The sequence below is a fragment of the Triturus cristatus genome, chromosome 9, assembly GCF_964204655.1.
Source record: "Triturus cristatus chromosome 9, aTriCri1.1, whole genome shotgun sequence".
Classification (NCBI taxonomy): Eukaryota; Metazoa; Chordata; class Amphibia; order Caudata; family Salamandridae; genus Triturus; species Triturus cristatus.
In genome coordinates this window covers 1037094316-1037115079 of record NC_140592.1, presented here as the reverse complement: position 1 = coordinate 1037115079, position 20764 = coordinate 1037094316, and positions in this window count along the sequence as shown.

Sequence of the window (20764 nt, the reverse complement as noted above, 5' to 3'; positions counted from 1 at the left end):
TACTACAAATCAAAAAACTACAAAAGTGGCTAGAGACATAAAAAACTTTAAATTGGAAGAGATTTACCCTTATTTAAAAGAAGACTTTTATCGGAACAACAATCCCAGTTCCCTAAATCTGCAATACAGGGGTAGGTCACGAAATAAATTCATTACTTTTTCAGACACTTCCTCAGATTCTGACCAAGGGTCATACAATAATTATCATCCATACCCACAATATCCTAGATCCCAACCTTTTTTTGGCTGAGGCCGGTATCGAGGCAGAGGAGGAGCAACAAGATGGAGAGGTTACAATACACAAGTAGGCCAATATCAACAACAGGGCCAATATCAGACTCCAGAACAATATCAAAACCAAGATTCAGAGACTTTCAGAACCCGGAAGAAAACATAGAGGCGCTGAATGTAAACAACATACAGAAACAAGATAGATTAGAGACTATACCCATATATAATCTATCAAATTACACGCCCACCCAAACGGAGCTGTTGGTTTTAAATAAAGGGTTATCATTTGTTCCCACAGCCTTACAAAATCCCGTAGACACTAAAACTGAGATTTTACATTTTTTGAGAAAGGTTAGACTACAAGCCTTTTTTCTAGAAAGAGAAAAAAATGAACAGCTAAATATTAGTGGCTTAAGAAATAAATCTAAGTTAATCCCAGAAAGCATCCTTCTACCAACAGAAATGTTGATCTTTGAGGAACAAATCCTACGAGAACTGGATGCATTACAAAATAAGAAAGTTTTTTACAATGCCAGTTGCAGTAAACAAGAAATTCAAGCCCTTAAGGATTTAGCCAATAACCCTACAATAATAATCAAGCCGGCTGACAAAGGGGGAGGAATCGTCCTTTGGGACACAGATAAATATGACCAAGAAGTCACTCGCCAATTGTCGAACCCTATGCATTACAGATTACTGGAAACTAATCCTACACTCGAGTTAAAATCCGAGATCTTTGAGATTACCAAAGATGGTTTAGAAGGTGGATGGTTGTGTAAAAACGAAGTTGACTTCCTCAATAGTGATAAAACTAAGGTACCGAGTATATATGTTTTACCAAAGGTGCACAAAACGTTGATAGATCCACCAGGTAGACCTATAGTGTCTGCATGTGGTTCTATTCTAGAACCATTTGCTAAATATATTGATACCTTTCTAATTCCTTTGGTGAAAAAGACTTCATCCTATGTGAGAGATACAATGGATTTGATATCGAAGGTAGAAGGATTACCTTACAACAGAGAAAAACAACTTTTAGTTTCCTTCGATATCAAATCCTTGTATACCAATATTCCTCAAGATGAGGCATTGGCTGTCATGGAATATAAACTAGATGAAAGAGACCGCCCCCACCAAGTTCCTACTGAATTCATAATAGCTCTAGCAGCCTTATGTCTAAAAAATAATTTCTTTAATTTTAAAGAAAACTTGTACCTGCAAGTATCAGGAGTAGCAATGGGCTGCAGTTTTTCACCTGAAATAGCTAATTTAGTCATGGCTGAATTTGAAAAAAGATGGATATATAGCGACACCAACCCATTTTCAACGAACATCGGGTTTTGGTGTCGCTATATAGATGATATCTTTATGATTTGGGATGGAGATGATACATGCCTTGCAGATTTTCACAACTGGTTAAACTCAAGAACAGCTGAATTTAACTTTACTAAATGTGCCGACCATGATAAAATAAACTTTCTGGATGTATTTATTCAACAGGAGAATGAAGTATTGGGGGTTTGTCTATACACAAAACCGACAGACCGGAATACTCTTTTACACTTCACTAGTAGTCACCCACGTACTTTAAAAGAAAATTTGCCATATGGGCAATTTCTTCGCGTAAGGAGGAACTGTACAAACAAAAAAGACTTTTTCACTAATGCAGAGATATTGAAAGACAAATTAATAACACGAGGGTACCCCAAAAAATTAGTGAAAGGTGCACTTAAAAGAGCGTGGTACACCCCAAGGGAAGTCTTACTAGTTCCGAAAGTAAAGGATAAAAATACCCCATTGACATGTGTATTAACTTTTGATCCGAAAGCGAATAAAGTTAAGAAAATTGTCCCAAAAAACTGGAAATTAATTGAGACTTTGGGAATTTCGAAACCTTTGTTTGCGTTTAAAAAAGGTAAAAATATCCGACAACAACTCGTGAGGGCTACAAGACAGACAGAAAACCCAAGAAAAGATCTGCGGAACCTCCTGAAATTGCCACCTGTAGTTGGCCACTTTCGATGCCAAAACTGCTTGGCATGTAATCTAACAGAAGACTCCAAACAATTGGAGATTAATGGCCTTACGCACTACCAAAAGACATTTTCCAATTGCAATTCAAAAAATGCAATTTATTGCATAAGGTGCCCATGTAATAAATATTACATAGGTCAGACAACACAGCATGTAAAGAAACGTACATTGCAACATAAATCAAGGATTAAATGTAAAGTTCAGGGGGCCCCCTTGGTGCATCATTTTCAGAATCAACATCATTCAGAGAATGACTTAAAATAGTCAGTAATGTGTTAGGCGGTAATTTTGAAAAAACTGAGCTGCAAATGAAACTTAACAGATTAGAGGCCAGACTGATAGCAAAATATCATACCACAACGTTCGGCCTTAATGATAAAGATGAGATCTGGGCTCTGTTACAATAATTGAGCTGTTCAAATGACTTACAGGTTCTTCAGACGATGTTTCTTGCAATAGCAGGTTCATACTAACCCGCAACAATGTACTATGGATGGCTAGAATGTAAGGAGTGGCGGTAGCATACTGGGTTATAAGGTGACTTTCTTTATTTTATTTTATTTCAACTCTATTCTTTATTGTTACTAAATAACTATAAGAAAGAAGAACTTTGGAGCACTAAGTATAATTTTAGTGCATTTGATATGATTTAGACAATTGTCTTTTCGGTAGTCTGGATTTTAATCAATCCCAGTCTTCCTTTATATCGAATACAGGAGGACTTAATTAGGTCCCTCCACTATGGCGGTAACATCTTGTGATAGCAAGTGATTTTTCATTCTGGTGAATTTTGGTGAATTAGTTATAAAAATAAAGAGTTTTTTATTATTATATATATATTCTTGGTAATTACCTTAGATATTGTTATTCGCAGTTATCCATGTTTATGCACTATTAGTCTTTTTTCGTAGTCAAAAAGTGGTCCTTCTATTATGTTTACGGCTCTTAACGCCTTAGTCTTTCTTCGTAGTCAAAAAGTGGTCCCTCTATTATGTTTACGGCTCTTACTGCCGTGTTTAAATCTACTTCCGCATCACGTGAATGTGGACGTGATCCTTGTGAACTGGAGAGATGGAACGTTAGAAGTTGGTCCCTGGTATAAGCTTGGAGGTAAGGAGACGGGCGACCCGGTATGCGTTAGAGAACACTTTACTGTTTGATTATGGTTAGTGAGAACCTGTACTTAGATTTATTTTTTCTTTGGGTTTATCGACAGAGGTGAAGTGCTAAAATATTGTAAGTGCACAGGAAATGCCGAAAACAAGAATCGTGTAATGAGTTGTTTCGCTATGGTTCAATAGTGATTTACAAGGTATGTACAATATTTTTAGTGACACGCATGTTTTATATAACGCATTTGGTGCATCTCACGGTGTTAGTTATAGTTTCTGGTTCCCGTTCTAAGTAACGACTATATTCGTTTACTTCGAGACAATATAGATTACGATACAATGGGAAACTGACTAATAAGACTGTTATTAGAAAGTAGATATATCTATTAGAGTTAGACTGATTTGCCTCTGAGATAATTATTCTTTTGGCTTTGTTGCTTTTAGCCCGCCAAGATATACAAAAAATATACACAAAATATATCCAAGAAAAAGGAAAGACGACCATTTGTCTCAAAAGACTGTAGTTGGACAAGAGGTAATATTCAGTTCCCGTTATAAGGGGTTATACGTACTTTTTCGGATTTATTGAGTAGAATTGAATTATGCACCTCTTTACTCAATTTCTTTATATTCACTTTCGGTGATAGGATAGATCGGGTAATAAGGTTGACTCACACCTTGGGTGTTTGATTTAAATTTTTCCTTTTTTGTATGGGCCGCCTCTTCAGTCTTTGTAATATAACTGTAATATAATGTATTTTAATATTGTTCCGATTGTTCCTGTGTATATAATGTATATTGAAATAAGATGGACATTATTAAGGACAATTTATTTGTTCTTATAGGTTGAAAATTATTTGTTCGGATGCCCTAGTCCTGATGAGGCCGAAGGAGTTATTTGGCTGAAACGCGTCGACATTTATTTTGAAGACACTCGCTTGATTGTGTTTTGTGTTTTGGAATGAATTTTGAAAGAGCACTCAAAATAATTAGGAGATTGTAAACAACAAATCTCGAAGTGTTTCTGGAGGAGTGATCTTCGATTTATAGGAATGCTGTCTCAAAATAAGCCCATAAGCATCCTGGTTTAAACAAAGGGCGTTTGTTGATATGTATATGTTCAGTTGTTTTGTCATATGTAAGTATTGTAAATATTGTATATGTCTGTATATATATATCTAAAAACAAAAGATTTTCATGAAAGTGTGCAGAAAATGTGGGGTATAAAATAAATATACTTACACCTACACTATTGAACAGTCAAATATATATTTTTTTAAATATATTTTTTGTTCTCATTGGAATCGCCGTTGACTTGGCCATAAAATAAAGCAACAAAGGTTGTGTTGGAGAAAAAATATTACTCTAGGGAAGAGATAATTTATCTATCTCTTCGCCAAAATTTATGTTATATTATTAGTCCCGAGGCATTATTTTTTTCATATATCGTTTATATACCCAGATGCCGGAGGGTTATTGATTTGGGTTTCCCCTTTTTTTGAAGCTGTTAACCTGGCTGGACATGCCCTTTGATGGCCGTCGCCTTTTTGGTGACAAGGCAGACTCTGCACTAGAGCTCTTCAAGGGTTCTCAAGCTATGGCCAGATCCTTGCTGTGTCTTCCCTTCCGCCACAGTCTGCCTTTTGCTCCTTTCATGGCTACGGAAGGGGTACCCCACCACGTCTAGCTCAGTCTAGCCACCGGTTCATGCAAGCTGCCCAGCCTCTGCGTGGCTGCGGACGTGGGACCCAGTGACCTCGCAGGTCCGAGAGCCAGCGGGCAGGCCAGTCCACACATTCCCCCCTCCCCCCCTCCTGTAGCAGCCTGCAAACCCTCCTAGTCTGACCCTTCAGGGCCATCAATGGCCAGTGGGTGGCAGGATTCGTCATCACCTCCCCACTGGCAATCATGTCAGACAGGCGGGTTTTCCAGATAGTCTGAAGGGGCTATTCCCTCCCCTTCGAGACTACCCCTCCCTCTATGCCACCATCTTTCAATCGCATGTTGGAGAATCATATGATGCTTCTCCGCCAGTAAGTTTCAGCTCTCTACGCCAAGGGAGCTTTCAAAAGGGTCGCTGAACCGAAAGTAGGTTGTGGTTGCTATTCCCACTACTTTCTGGTGCCCAAGAAGGACAAAGGCCTGCATCCTATCCTAGACCTCAGGGCCCTCAACGGCTTTCCCCGGAAGGAGAAGCTCAAAATGCTCACATTGACTCAGGTCCTGTCTGCCCTTGACCCTGGAGACTGGATGGTAGCGTTGGACTTGCAGGACGCCTATTTCAATATACCAGTCCTGCCAGCCCACAGACGCTACCTATGGTTCACGGTAGGCCATGAGCATTTTCAGTTCACCGTACTCCCGTTTGGCCTTACCAGTGCCCCTCGGGTTTTCACGAAGGTGATGGCGGTGGTCACAGCTCATCTGCGCAGCTCAGGGGTTTCAGTCTTCCCCCTATCTCGACGACTGGCCGTTGAAGGGGGGCTCGCTCCAGGCTGTCGTCTCCCACCTCCACACTATGGCAGACCTCAAGCACTCGCTGGGGTTCACTATAAACGTGCCGCAGACACACCTCTCAGTCGCTCCTTTTCATTGTTCTGGACACAGTGCAGTTTCGGGCCTATCCTCCCTAACAGCAAGTCCAGGATATTTGGTCTGTGATGACGATGTTTCAGCCTCTATCCCGGATTTCGGTGAGAATGATTCTGAGGCTGCTTGGCCTCACGACCCCCTGCATACTGCTGGTAGATCATGCCAGGTGGCATGCGCGGGCTCTGCAGTGGGACCCGAAGTTCCAGTGGGCGCAGCATCAGGGGAATCGTTCTGACTATATCCAGATCTTGGAGGGAACTGCAGAACAACTGCAGTGGTGGTGAACGGGCCTGGATTGGGGCAGAGGCAGATCCCTCTCCCTTCCCCAACTAGAATGAACAGTGGTGACCAATGTGTTACTCCTAAGATGGGGCGGCCATCTGGGAGAGACAGAGATCAGAGGAGTCTGGTCTCCAGGGGAGTCCGGGCTCCATATCAACCTGTTGGAGCTCTGTGCGATCTGCCTGGCACTGAAGACATTCCTTCCCTCCATCAAGGGGGAGGTGGTGCAGGTGTTCACAGACAACACCACCGCCATGTGGTACTGCAACAAACAGGGCAGGGTGGGATTGTGGACCCTATGTCAAGAGGCTCTTTGCCTTTGGACACGGCTGGAACATCAGGGCATGACCCTGGTGGTTCAACACCTGGCAGGTTCTCTGAACGCCATTAACTGGCCTGTCGGTGCCTCGTGGATCACCAATGGCGTCTTCACTCCCAGGTGGTGCAAGGTCTCTTTCAGCGCTGGGGATAGCCTTGGTTAGATCTGTTTGCCACTGAAGAGAACACGCAATGTCAGCAGTCGTGAATGGAACTGTGGCCTCCTTTTTATTTTAAACAATCTTTATTCATTTTTACAATTACAATACCTCCCACCTCACTTTCAGACAGGTATAGTTGGAAATACACAGCTAATTCACATAAATTCATTACAATATTTCATGATATACAGTAAATTTAGCCTATCAACTATTGCTTAATACAATATGCATAATCTAACCATCAGTAGACGATTAATGTGCCACCAAACCAAAAAAAAAGATATATACTAAAGTGACATGTGCAGTGCCATTCCCTTACAATACAATACATAGTGGAATGAATGTTCTTATGACATAATATACCCACCTTGGGTTTGAATCCAGGTAAGTAGGGGGTTCCAAATTTGTATACCTTTCCTACGCAGGTTGCACCTTTTCGTTTATAGATGGCTATTTCTAAGCTATACATTGCTAATAGCCTGGCAAGCCATTGTTGGAACACCGGTGCGCTGGGGTCCAACCAGGCAGATGCGATACACATTCTTAAAACTGCCATAGCAATGAAAATCAGCTCATATCCCCCTCCCACAAGATTAGTTTCAGAAACTCCTAGCAAAATTACATCATCAGTCAGTATTATTTCGGTTTTAAGAACTTCAGTTAAAAATGTTGCTATATCTTTTTTTTTCTTTTTTTTTTTTTTAACCCATTACATAATGCAAAGATATGAACAATATCCGCATTATAGAGTGTACACCAAGGACAAAATGTTCCCTTTCCACTCCCCCATTTGGAGACATTAGAATGGATTGTGACATCTCATATGCATACAAAAAGGTCCCATTTGATATCCCTATTTTCGCCTGCCACTTCTGTGAGTATTTATCCAGGTCATCTGGTAAGGCTGCATTTATAAGCGTATATACCTCGCCAATAGAGCTTACTTTATTCTTGGTTATTCTTTCCATGATTTCAACGTTCTCAAATTTGGCACGTCCCCCCCCCCCTCCTTTCCGTAATAGAAAATCTCTAATCTGGAGATACTTAAAGTTCCACCAGTCTATAGAAAAATCTTTCTTCAAAGGATCGTAAGCCAGCAGGAGAAAAGAAGCAGCCAAGCCGATCAATTCCGGCTCTTTTCTATTTTCCCATACATGAATCTCTAAAAATCTCTGGGAGAGTGTGATTTTTCTGTAATGGTGTGTAAAAAGATAGTCTACCTATTCCGAATAGTCTCTGTATGGCACTTTAAACTTTAAAAAAAAATACAAAGGGTTTTAAACCAGACTTTTTTGAAGTAGCTATCATGTAGTTGATGCCACAAACAACCACTGGTACCCCTCCCCAACAGAAGTTCAAAGGTGGATGGTATTTTATCTGTCCGCATGATATCTGTTTTATTCTGAAATACCTCTCGGCTATGGGTTATTGTGGTTGCCCAGTAATATAATTTTAAGTTTGGACAGGCCAACCCCCCCCCCCCCCCCCTGCCCCCCATCCCTAGGTAGGGTATGAAATGTAAACACCCGTCGTGGTCGTGAGTAAGCGCAAATGAATCTGGAGAATATTTGCTCTATTGCTTTGAACCACTGTGGTGTAAATTCCAGACAGATGGCTCTAAAAAGATACAAGATCTTTGGAAACAAAAGCATTTTAATAACGTTACACCTTCCTCCAATGAATAAGTGTAGGTTATTAAGCCGTTGGAGATCTTTTTGAATAGTACCCATTAGGGGTTCCACATTATCCTTAACCACGTTATCTAGTCTAGAAGATATACAAATGCCTAGATAGGTGGCCTTTTCTACTACCCGTGTGTCATTCATCTTAACCTTGTCGTTGAGAACAACCTGAGTTTTGTCTTGATTAAGTGCATAACTAGAGATTTGTCCAAAGCATTCTGCCTCTTCTTCTATAGCTGTTATGACGGAACTTGGGTCAGCCGTCACCAGAGCAATATCGTCTGCGTAGGCCAGGGTCTTAGTAGCCCAATTCTGCGACCATATTGCTGGTATTTGTCCATTGTCTTCTAATCTATGGATGAACGGAACAATATAGATCGCAAACAAAAGCGAGGAGCATGGGCATCCCTGCCTCGTACCACGGGAGATTGAAAACTCCTTTGATAGTATACCATTTACCATCACAGCTGCTGATGGTTTGACATATAATCTTTAGACTGCTTGGATAAAGACATTGCCTAGCCCAATCCTAGACAGGGTAGCCCATATATATATATTGCAAAGAGACCCTATCAAAGGCTTTTTCTGCATCCAGCAAAACCAAGGCCATAGGGTCTCCTTAACATTGGTGATATCAAACAGAACTATGACTCGCTGAATGTGGTCTGTCATGGATCTTCCAGGAACAAACCCATGCTGGCGCACAGAGATATATTTATGTATTATATGTGCTAATCTGCTGGCAAGCAATTTCGAGCAAATTTTTGAGTTGGCATTAATTAGAGTGATAGGGCGGTATGAGCCCAATTGTACGGGGGATTTATTCTTTTTTTTGTTTAAATTTTTTTATTAGGGTTTTGCATACAAATTAACACAATGCATGTCAACCATATTACATGTGAATCCATTTTTGTTTTGCATCAGTGTGATTTAACGTTGCTTCGTTTTCCTAGGGTAGTTACATTGATTGTCGCGTCTCTGGGACTAGTTGTTAGTAGTAAGTCCACCCGCCTCCCATCAGTTCATCCCAGTAGATCGTCACTTATGTCATCCCGGGGGCGTGGACGTGTCCCTGATTCTCCGCCGTCTATATGGTTTTCCCTCCGACTATCTGTGTAGCTTCTCCCTGATAACGAGTGTATTTAATTGCGTCAGTAACTAGGGCATCGGTATTTGAACTGCCGATGGGTTCAACTGTTAACAGTGGGGAGGGGGGGAAGAAGCTGTGAGAAAAGAAGAGGAAACGTATAAGGGTAGGGTAGAGGAGAAACTAGTGAAAGGATCAGGTGGGGGGTGGGAGGGGGTAGGGCGGGTTGGGACGGGCTGTCGTGGTAGCCTGTGCGCTGAGTAAAAGTAGGTGCGTCGGACTCATTCTAGGGTGAGCCAGTGGGGAAGAAAGAGGGTCGGCGTGTGGGCACGCGAGAGGGGGTCGGGCCCCCGCTCGGCTCTCCTAACAAAGCCCTCTACTTGGCTAGTGTACCTCCGCCATCATCCCTGGGTCTCGAATGGCAGGGGGAGTGGGAGGAGTGCAGGGGTTTGGCTGTGTCGCGTTCTGTGCTTCTCCCTCTGTGCATTGTTGTTTGAACTGTATGAGGAGTTGGGCCCACTCCATAGATATGGGGTGCTTGCGGATGCCCCTCGCCTCTTCCTCTGATTGACTCCTCCTCCGCCGCGCCCCATTTTTGTAACGCTCCCTTCCATGCCGCTTCCGAGGGACCCGCTGGGGCCCTCCAGTGCATAGCAGTGTTCCTTTTTGCCAGGAGGAGAGCCAGAGAAGCAAATTTCCATTGCACTTTTTCTGTTTTCTTTTTCGGGAAGAACCCTAGAGCACATGCCTCCCACGTGGAGGCGACCGGGTGATCAGTCGTCGCTTGGAGCATGTGGTGCACTGTGCCCCAGTATCGTTGTATGGATGAGCAGGCCCAAAATATGTGCTTGAAGTCTGCGTCCAACAATTGGCAGCGGGGGCAGCGAAACTGCGTATCGGGGTAGAATCGGTGTAGCTTGTCTGGCGTCAGGTACGCGCGGTGTAGGATGTTGAACTGTATATTTTTGAACCAAGCGTTTCTGGACACCTTTTTTGGAAATTCCAGCGCTTTGCGCCACTCTGAGTCGTGGAACTCTCGGCCCGCATCCTCCTCCCACACGCCCCGGAGCCCGTCCAAGGAAACATCTGTCAGTTCTCGGATCGCCTTGTAGTGCCACGTGATCAGGTGACTGCCGGACCCCATGCGCAACAGGGTGTGCAGCACCGGATGTGTCGGGGGCTCACCCTCCCGTAGGTTCCAGAGTTGACCACCGCTTTCTATCACTTGTCTGTGACGTAGGAATTGTCCAGGAGGGAGATCATGCCATTCGACCATTTGGGCAAACGTCTTCAGCTGCCCCTCCTGGAGCAACGCCCCCACCTCTGTGATGTCGTGGTCGGCCCACACGCGAAGGGCTTCCGCGGTGTAGTATCCGTCGTTGCGTGGGAGTCCCACCAAGGGAAGCAGGGGGGAGTAGAGTGGTCGACCCTTGGACAAGCGGTGTACTCGCATCATGCATCTGCGAGCTATGGCCACCTGTAGCGGGTGTGTGCGTACTGGCGTAGTACCTGGTAGGAGCAGTCGCCGGATTTACGGGAGGGGTATTCTGCCTCTCTCCGTGATTGTCTCTCCGATTTGCCTCCCCGCTGTCCAGTGGGACAGCCACTGGAGCTGCGCCGCGAGGAAGTATGCCTCGAAGGACGGAGCTCCCAGGCTCCCGCCCGTCGTGGGTAAGTATAGTGTGTGCAACGCCACTCTACGACGGCCCCCTCCCCAGATCAGGGCTGCCAATAATGTATCCAATTCCTGGAAGAAAGAGCGCGGCGGGACTATAGGAAGGTTCGCGAAGCAATAGAGCATCCTCGGCACCATTATCATTTTCGCTACGGTGACACGACCGATGGGCGCCAACGGCAGCGTCTTCCAGAATCCCACCGCCGACCGCAAGCCCGCTAGCGCCCTCCGGTGGTTACCCTCAAAGAGATCCTTGGGGGAGTGGTATAGTCGCACTCCCAGGACGGGGGATTTATTCTTTTTTTTAAATATTAAAATGTTTGCCCGTGACCATGAGCCGGTTGGTCGCCCCCACCCGCACTTGAATATATGCACCATTAGATCAGTAAGAATGTTTTTCATCTGATTCACAGAAGTAACATAGAATTTGGTCGGAATGCAATCAGTTTCGGCCGCTTTCCTATTATGTTTAATAATTTTTCCACCCAGTCAGTGAGAAGTCTAAATTTTCCCGATCTTCTTTCTCGAATTTTTCATGTGGTACGAGATCTAGGTACCCTTCAATATCCCCCTGCACACTCCCATCGTTTGCTGTACATAGAGAGCGGTAAAGCCTCCCAAAAACCTCCCTTATTAATTCCGGGTTAGTAGTCTGGCCTATCACCGGGTCGATAATCTCTTGAATTATATTTGATTAGGTTTGCTGCCTGGTGCGAACAGACAGCTTAAGAGCAATTTGTTCGTTAAGTTCATAGGCTGATTCTTTCTGAGATATTGCTTTGCTCACGGTTTTGTCTGTAAATATGTTAGTAATAGCAGTCTTTGCAATTGCTACCAGCCACTGTACTGCCTCTACATCCTGATTTTCTCTAACAGCTCTCACCAGAACCTCTTCTGCCACCCCCAGCTTATCCTGCAACGTCTTCATAGATTACTTGGCCCATTTATTAAGGTTCAAGGAGTACTGTAATGTTTCTCCCCTAATTCATGCCTTCATGGCATCCAGCACTATTTCGATTGAGGTACTCCCCAGGTTATCTTCCAGAAACCTTGGGATCCAATGCCTCGTGTGTACAATATCAGGTGTCTAAAAGCAAGGATCTCTCAAATGTCTATGGCCTTATGTTAGGGTTAGCCATTTCTATTTCTAGGTTAAGTTGTGCCAGCGGGTTATGGTCTGACAGGACCCGTGGTAGTTTTTCTATTTGGCATTTGGTGAGTTAGAAATAAACACATAATCTAATCTGGCATGGGTTACGTGTGGATTGGAAAAGTAAGTATACCCTGGATCGGTTGATTTTAATAACTGCCAGCAGTCGACCAGACCATAAGCCTGGCACATATTATTTAGTGCCCTAAACACCTTTGGTTTCCTACCCACATATCGCCACCCTTCTTCCATAGACCAGTCACTGGGTAGGTTGATATTGAAGTCACCACAGACAATAAGTGGAAGGGGCCAATAAGCAAGTTCACTTGATATAACATCCAACACAGCAGGGTCATCACTGTTACAGCCATATAATGTACAAAGAGCAACTGCCATGGAACGTAGGCATGCCCGGCCCCAGCAAACGCGGTCAGCAGAAGCTGCCCTAGAGCCTCCCAGCGTCCCTCACAAGAGCCCCCGCGGACGTGTGCTCTATGTCTGCTCTGGAGGGGTGTCAAACGGGGCCAGTGGAGGACACCATGAGCCTCGCCGGTGCCGCCAGATCCTCCACACATCCTGCTACCGCTGAGCAGGATATTTCTTCCGACAAAAGGGAAGAGAGGTAAGTGGTGGTTCCTAGTCAGACACCCTCTGGGGTGTGGCAATATGAACTGTGGCCTCTTGTACACCTTTCTGCCTGTACCACTTCTGCCCTGAGTGCTGAAGAAGATCAAGCACGACCTGGCCCAAGTCATTCTTGTGTCTCCGGACTGGGGATGAAGAGTCTGGTACTCCGAGCTCCTGAACATGGCCATTGATCATCCGATCACACTGCCCCTTCGGGAGGATCTTCTGTCGCAGCAACAGGGGACGGTCCTCCACCCGAACCTGTCCAGCCTCCACCCCTTTGCGTGAGGGGAGACAGTTGACCGCTTTTGACCTTCCGCCTGAAGTCTGGAACATCATCTTGGCAGCCAGGCATCCCTCCTCGAAGACGTTATACGCCTGTCAATGGGACAAGTTTGTGGCATGGTGCAGAGCAAAGGCTGTGGATCCCCTCTCTGCCCCTCTTTCTGAGGTTCATTCTTTCTTTGGCCCAGCAAGGCTCTGCTCTGGGCACTCTAAAAGGATATCTTGCAGCCATTTCTGCTTTCCTTCAGCTACCAGATCAGCCCTCTTTGTTGAAGTCCCCTATTGTAAATAGATTCTTTAAGGGCATTATTCATCTTTTTCCTCCATCCCCTTTCATAATGCCCCAGTGGAACTTGAACCTTGTCTTGACTTATCTTATGTGCGCTTCCCTGGAGCCTTTTCACAACTGTCCTATCAGGCTCTTCACTCTGAAAACTGCCTTTCTTATTGCCATCACCTCTGCTTGAGCTTAAGGATCTTTCTTCTAAGCCCTCTTTCTTCTCTGTACATCCAGACAAAGTGGTGCTTAGGACGAGACCCTAGTTCCTTCCTAAAGTAGTTACTCCTTTTCACATAGGACAAACTATCACTCTTCCCACCTTTTTCGCACCTCTGCACCCCCGCACCCTTCCAAAGAGGCGAGACTCCACCGTCTGGACCCAAAACATGCGCTGTCCTTCTACCTTGACTGCGCTAAAGATTTCCAGGTGGACGATCAACTCTTCGTTGGCTTTGTGGATGCCAAGAAAGATCAGGCTGTCCAAAAGCGTACCATCTTCCGATGGGTTGTCCTTTTTTTTTTATAAAAATGTGATCCGCTTTAGCAAAAAAGGAACCTCCAGTGGGGGCTGCGTGCTCATTCCGCTAGGGCTACGGCAGCAACTACTGTATTGTCACATGCAGTCCCACTCCTTGACATCTGCCCGGCGGCAACGTGGGCATCTGTGCACACATTCACCAGACATTACTGCCTGGACAGTCCAGTCCAGAGGGACATCTATTTTGCCCATTCTGTCCTCCAGGACTTTCTGCTGTGAATTTGGTTTGCAGACCCTCCTCCGGGGTTGGCTTTGCTGGGGTATCAATTCTAAGGTAAGGAATCTATAACTGTCTCTTTCAGATGAACAAGTTACTTACCTTTGGAAATGATGTATCTGTAAGAGACATTGCTTAGGTATAGGTTCCTTACCACCCAACCCCACCTCCCCGCTCTGCGAACGGACATCTAGGGATAGAAACTCCCTTACAGGGCCCTAGTTGTGGCGCACCAGGGATCAGTGTCTTTCATGGCTCTGCGCTTCTTGCGTGGAAAGTCATGTCAGAATGGACATCATCGTCTAAGTATACACTGTGATGTCATCCCAGCGATCATGACGCTGATGACAGACACGGAGTTGACTGACCTGCAGGGTTACTGCTAAGGAAAATTCTCCAGGTCCAGTCTGATGCCAGGGAGGAAATTCTAAGGTATGGAATCTATAACTAACCTATGTCTCTTACAGATATATCATTGCTGAAGTTATGTAACTTGGAGTGACCTAATGCAAAGGAAAATTGCAGCTTGAGCAAGAGCTTAGTCTCCAAGGCACCGTGACTCCCATACAGCTTTGAGCCGAATGGGAAAATATCGAGTCTAACTGCAGAGCAACACTCCGGAGCAGCTGGGGAAGGTGAGAAGGCTTTTTTAGCCTCACTTCTCTGAAGATGACCTCACAACCGTGCCGTGGACACAGCCCACTTTCCTCCCTCTCTCCAGGCCCTGCAATGTGATCAGGCTGTGAGTACCGATCCAGAAGGATCGCAACAAGCGCTCAATGTATTCTTCAATGCAACACTGACTATCTCTCTTCCCTCGCATTCCTGCTGCATGTATACGAGCATGAACACCAAAAATACCTGATGCAAGTTTCTTTTATGACCCTCTGCAGCGTCATCATTTTCTAAACAGGCCTGTCTTGGCTTATGTCGTAGGTCTCTCTTTTCACGGCCGGCTCATACCAATGCTGATACAGACCAGCCAACCAACCTACACCTTTAGGCTGTTGAGGTGACTCTTTTTTTTTTATCAACTTTCTCATGCTCCTTCTGCATATTCTGAGATTGTGAACTGCTTATCCCTAAAAGGTAGGGAAGGTATGGTATGCAATACCAACACTTCATGACTGTTTGTCTATCTGCCTGCCTCCTTACTTCGGTAAGTTATAGCTCTTTGTCTGCATCAGTGTATTGCGGTTGAACATCATCATCCATAAAATAACTGAGACATGGATGTTTTTTACAATCTTGGTTTATTGACAATTCCGTGTTGCCTGATTATAAATTCACTATCTTCGCTACTGCCGCAATACCTAACCTCTGAGCTTCACAGACACCACAGGAATACCTCCTTACCACCTGACAGCTCCTGATTGCTGACATGAAACCGCCTTTGACTTTTAAAAAAATCTTTTTTTGCCACCTACTCACATCCACACTCCCATCTTGTCAACAAAGTGGGCTACTCCTTTATTCATGGCCTTCCTCCCTGCACATAATCCATGCCTCGGTTTGTGGCCCTGGTGGACTACAATGTGGGAGGAAAAGGATTTCAAATCGGCCACAAAACGAACAAAATTAGAACTACCACTTCCAAAATCCCCCATTAAAGGCAAAACTGAACTGAAAGAAGCGATGGGTACCATCCTCAAAAAACTATCTTTCTCCAGCTGGCTCAGACGAAACTCAACTTGGATATCATGCAGCAGGATGTCTCTGGAATGAGATTCATCAATAAACAAATCACTGACAAATTTCAGTGGTGGAACAACGCATCAGCGACCTTGAGGATAAATCCCTATCAACAAAAATAGACCTCAGTTCCATGCACGAATTATCCATCTCAATGCAACGAGACATTGCTGAACCTGAAGACAGAAACGGGAGGAGTAATGTCAGGTTTTTCGGTTTCCCTGAGGGAATTGAAAGGAAGCATAGCTCGTGCATTACTTTCCTGGAAGACTGACGACCTCATCACACTAATATCTCCTTTGTTAAACACTATGAGCTGGATAGAGCCCTTTGTATCCCCTCATGTCAAAATGGCCTTGCTCCCACAGATCATCTGCAAGCCCCTATGTTGCCAACTTGTCAAACTAATCTTAGACTCCATCCGAAAGCATACATTCATTGCATCAGGAGGCCACCAGCTAACCATATCACAAGATCACTCCAAAACTATTGTTCAAGTACCGAAAGTGTTCCTGTCCCTTAGACCCAGACTTTGAAAAATGAACATCTCTTTCCTTTGCAGGTCCTACCAGATTTCGCATCACATATAAAGGTTTTATGCGCCTCTTCCTTGACCACTTTAGCCTATCATCTGTTCTGGACAAAATGTCCAGGAAGGCGAGCGGGACACTTCTTCCGCCAATGCAGAAGCATTGTAATGTATCGTCAAATCTTTCTTTAACTCGCCAACACTGTCTTGCTTTTAAAGCTGTAGTACATATATGATTGCTTCATTATGTGCTGTAGTGTACATTATGCAATCTGTCTTCTATTACTGCTAACACTTTGGGTATGGTATTCTATCCCTAGAAGTCGCTCTCTAATGGTGGTTGATCTTTCATGATTGATTGGTATCCACACCTAGATTATTTTCTATTTCGTTCTACTCTTTCATGTTTACACCTGTGTTACTGAAAAGACTATACTGCTGGCTTGTTGTGACTTCTTCCCAAAGATCACCGTTTCTATATTCGCTACTTATTTTATCTTCATGACATCTATGCTATTGTGCGTGGTCCTTGGCTCCACACTCTTGAGATTGCATTAGTGGAGTAATTAGTGGAGGACAGTTAATGACCGTGAGGCAGAGAATGATTCTGACTGTAAATGAACTCATGCACAATTCTTATTGTAACGGAATGATGAAATAGAAATGTGTAATGTATAACAGTCTCGATGAGATTGCATTCTTTATTTGCTCATTCGGATGTCTCCTTGTTGTTGCCTAAAACTTATTTATCTCATGTATTACTCTATATGCATTCCTAACTATGCTTGTATCCTATGACTTCACAGCACAAGTAGCCGGTACTTTCTCATATCCATCTCTCTGTATTGCTGGGGGAGGGGGGGGTTTACTTGAAGCAGGGCCACCACCACTCCTCCGCCTTCCTGCTGCTGTGTCGTGTCAGAATAAACGGCCTCGGCTCGGCTGCAGGAACTGAGCGAGGAAAAAATAACATGATAATAAAACTGTTATCATTTCATTTATAAAATAATAACCTTTGTTATTATCATTTTTTTTATTGTTTCACTGCTGAAAAGCAGTGGGACGAGGCTTCGCTGCCTTAGCGAAAGAGCAGCGGCTGTACTTGTGTCCTTCCACAGCTCGTTGTTTTGGGGACTACTTTTTTCTTTCTGTCTAAGCCCGCTACCAGAGTGCGTCTTTTTCGGCTGGATCACCAATATACTTCTCCCACTTCTGTGTTCTTTCCTCCCTCATCCATATTGATTGCCCTCTCCTGCCCTTATGCGGTTTGATTGCCCTATACCTCCCTCATCCGTGTTGATTGACACCCCCCCCCCCCCTCCCCTCTCCTCAAGCAGCGCATCTTTTATGATGTTACAAAGGCAGCACACAATTTCATGGCTTGTTTTTGCAACAACAAAAAAAGCCATCACTGAAATGTTACGCTGTAAACAATAAAGTTGTTATTTTCCAAAACACCTACTGGGAAGTTATTATAATTGGACATTAGCATTGTGCGCAGAGGGGAAATACAAGGGACGCAACTTTACGCAATAGACTTCTTCTGCCCATTCATAACAGCACGAGCAATAAAGATCTCGGCACATAAACTTGTAAAATTGCAAAATCACATCGGCTGAGGAATTCGAATTAAAAATGTTACGTCATGAACAAAGACAAGTCGAGACTGGTACTGAATATTCAATGATTTTCAGAAAAGCTACATGAAAGCAAATGCTTGTGCACAACATTTAAACATGCACTTTCACAATGAGGTCTAGCGTGGCCTGGTTATTGTAACTGAACCAAGGATATTCCAAACGTTATTAGATCTCGCCTGACCCAGCGCATGCGCTGGTCTGGCGAGACTTATTGAGAGGGCTCCAAAAAGTGCTACCAGGCCAGCCTAGAGCAACAGTGCATGTGCGCGGGCGCGCACGCCGAGCTTGACCGCGATTACTTTCAGGGACGCTTTGATGTTTGATCGCGATCACTTTCACGGCCGCTTGGCATAGCCAATAGGTCTCGCTTTTGGGACCTTATAAGTATTTAGTTATGCAACTGTTGCATGGCTAAACACTTGTAAGGTCCCAAAGGCGAGACCAATTGGCTATGCCAATGCTTGTTTTTCTATTGAAGTCAGTTCTCCCAGGATCAACATGCAGCCCTGACATTACTAAAGCAACAACCCTTCAAGGAGGTTGTTTGGAGGGAGCACACTGCTCTAGAAGAAATATGTTTCACATGACAAAAAAAACTGTTGACCTGCAGTTAGTGGAGTGATGCACTGGGCAGAAAATCTCCCAAGAAATTCGGTCCTGGGTAGATCTTCAATGACGCTGCTTAAGATTGGGCAGATTCTTGACTACACGTATGAACATAAGTGTCCATCCTAACTGTATGATATGAGGAATAAGAATACTAATATGTATCAGAGTTGCCAGTGTGCCAGGGTTATCATAATCGATAAAGTGTGAGCCTGCTCGGATAGCATCAGCAAAATGGCATCAATGGTGCAATTTTTACCCAGTGCCTGCATTTGATTAGCACGAGTCAACAAGTGCCTAAACATGGAAAATAATTTGTAGACCTGGGTCACTTTAACTCTCCAGAGTCTTTACTGTGTTAGCAGGTGAGTAGCAAAGGTTCGTGTTTGTGGACCTTTAGGCGTCTTGCTAAAGATCCACACTCCTGCTGGGCACTAATGTTTCCATGCAGCAAATACACTAATCGCTCAACCAAAAAAACACACTACCCACCCACACGTCTGACATCCATTAGTCAATTCAGAGCCATTCAACAGGACACCCATGCTCCTCCATCACCACCACCACCCTCCCTTCACACCTTCACTGTACGCAAAAGATAGCAACTCCACAACACTCGTCAGAACCTCGCATCCCCTTATGTAACCCAAAACATTCGCATCATTCACTCACAGCTCCACAACCCAACCCCTCCATTTCAAAATCACCACTACCCACCCAACCAGACCTAAGACGGTCTTCTAAGCCTTTTTTTTTATATTAATAAACACATACCAACCAGAGAGCATTACAGTAGTATACATGCACAGATCTGTTTACAATTAGAACAGGATCATGTGCAAAATCATAGTCTTAAGCATGATGGCCGAGTATTCATGTTGCAGTGTACTTTTAGATCAGCCTTCTCCAACGAGTAGCTCGTGAGCTACTGGTAGCATCCCTGTGTAAAGCCCAGCCTACTAAGCTAGAAACTTTTTATTGATTCAATTAATATATGTATGCCAAATTTGAAAAGCACGTCTATTGAAAAAAAATGGTTGAATTGGCAAAATCTATTTGAAGCTGATAGTTGAGTGATGAATCACGTAGCATTGGTGAGATTTATTACCAATATTTATACCTTGCTGCAACTTGCAGCTGTGGTGTTTTTTATTACCTACATAGAGGCATTCCAAATTGACCAAGCCTTTTATACATTCTGCTGGTAAACCTACACCAAGGTGATCATTGCTGCTAATCTTGCATATGGTTGCCACCATGTATTCATGTCTGATGTGGTCACTATTGAGACACTCATAATATTAGCAGTGCAGGAGGAGTTTCATTAAACATAAGTAGCTCTTATTGCACAAAAGGTTGGAGACCCCTGGTTTAGCTCGTAAGCACTAACAAAGAAATTAAAGGAAAGCCTACCCCTCCCCCAAAATCTCTCCTAGAGTCAGTCCTAAGTAGAATAGCGAGGGTGGGAACATCGAAGATTAAAATCCTCTGAACTAAGGGAACGTTGCGGGGCAGTAGAGGGATCAGACCATGAGCCTCAGTGGGAGGGAGAAACAAAGAGACCCTGAGTATCGGAGGGGTACTGGGACTCCTACATCCAGATATGGGTCGCTGTGCTAGGGACTATGGGGGTTGGGATCCCTCTATAGGCTGAGGTACTAAGTCACAATGGATCAGGTGCCAATGGTTCCCAGGGGGGAGTTTTATCAGTCCACGATACTCCTCACAATGGAGTGTTGTGCTCTCCGCCTGCACCCATTTGAGCACCTCATTGTGCCATCGTGCGGCCGAGGGAGGAACAGCTGATTTCCACCATATTGCTATTGCCCTATTGGCCAACAGCAGTGCGAGGGCTGTGAAGCAAGTAATGGCTTTAGATGTCTTCTAAGCCTTTTGGAAGAAGATAATGATAACTGTTGGGGGATAAAGGAAGACAATATATATCTACACAACAGAATATAGAACAATAAAAAAAACACTATACTGTTCAAACCCCATCTACAATGCAAAGTCTGCTGTACGCTGA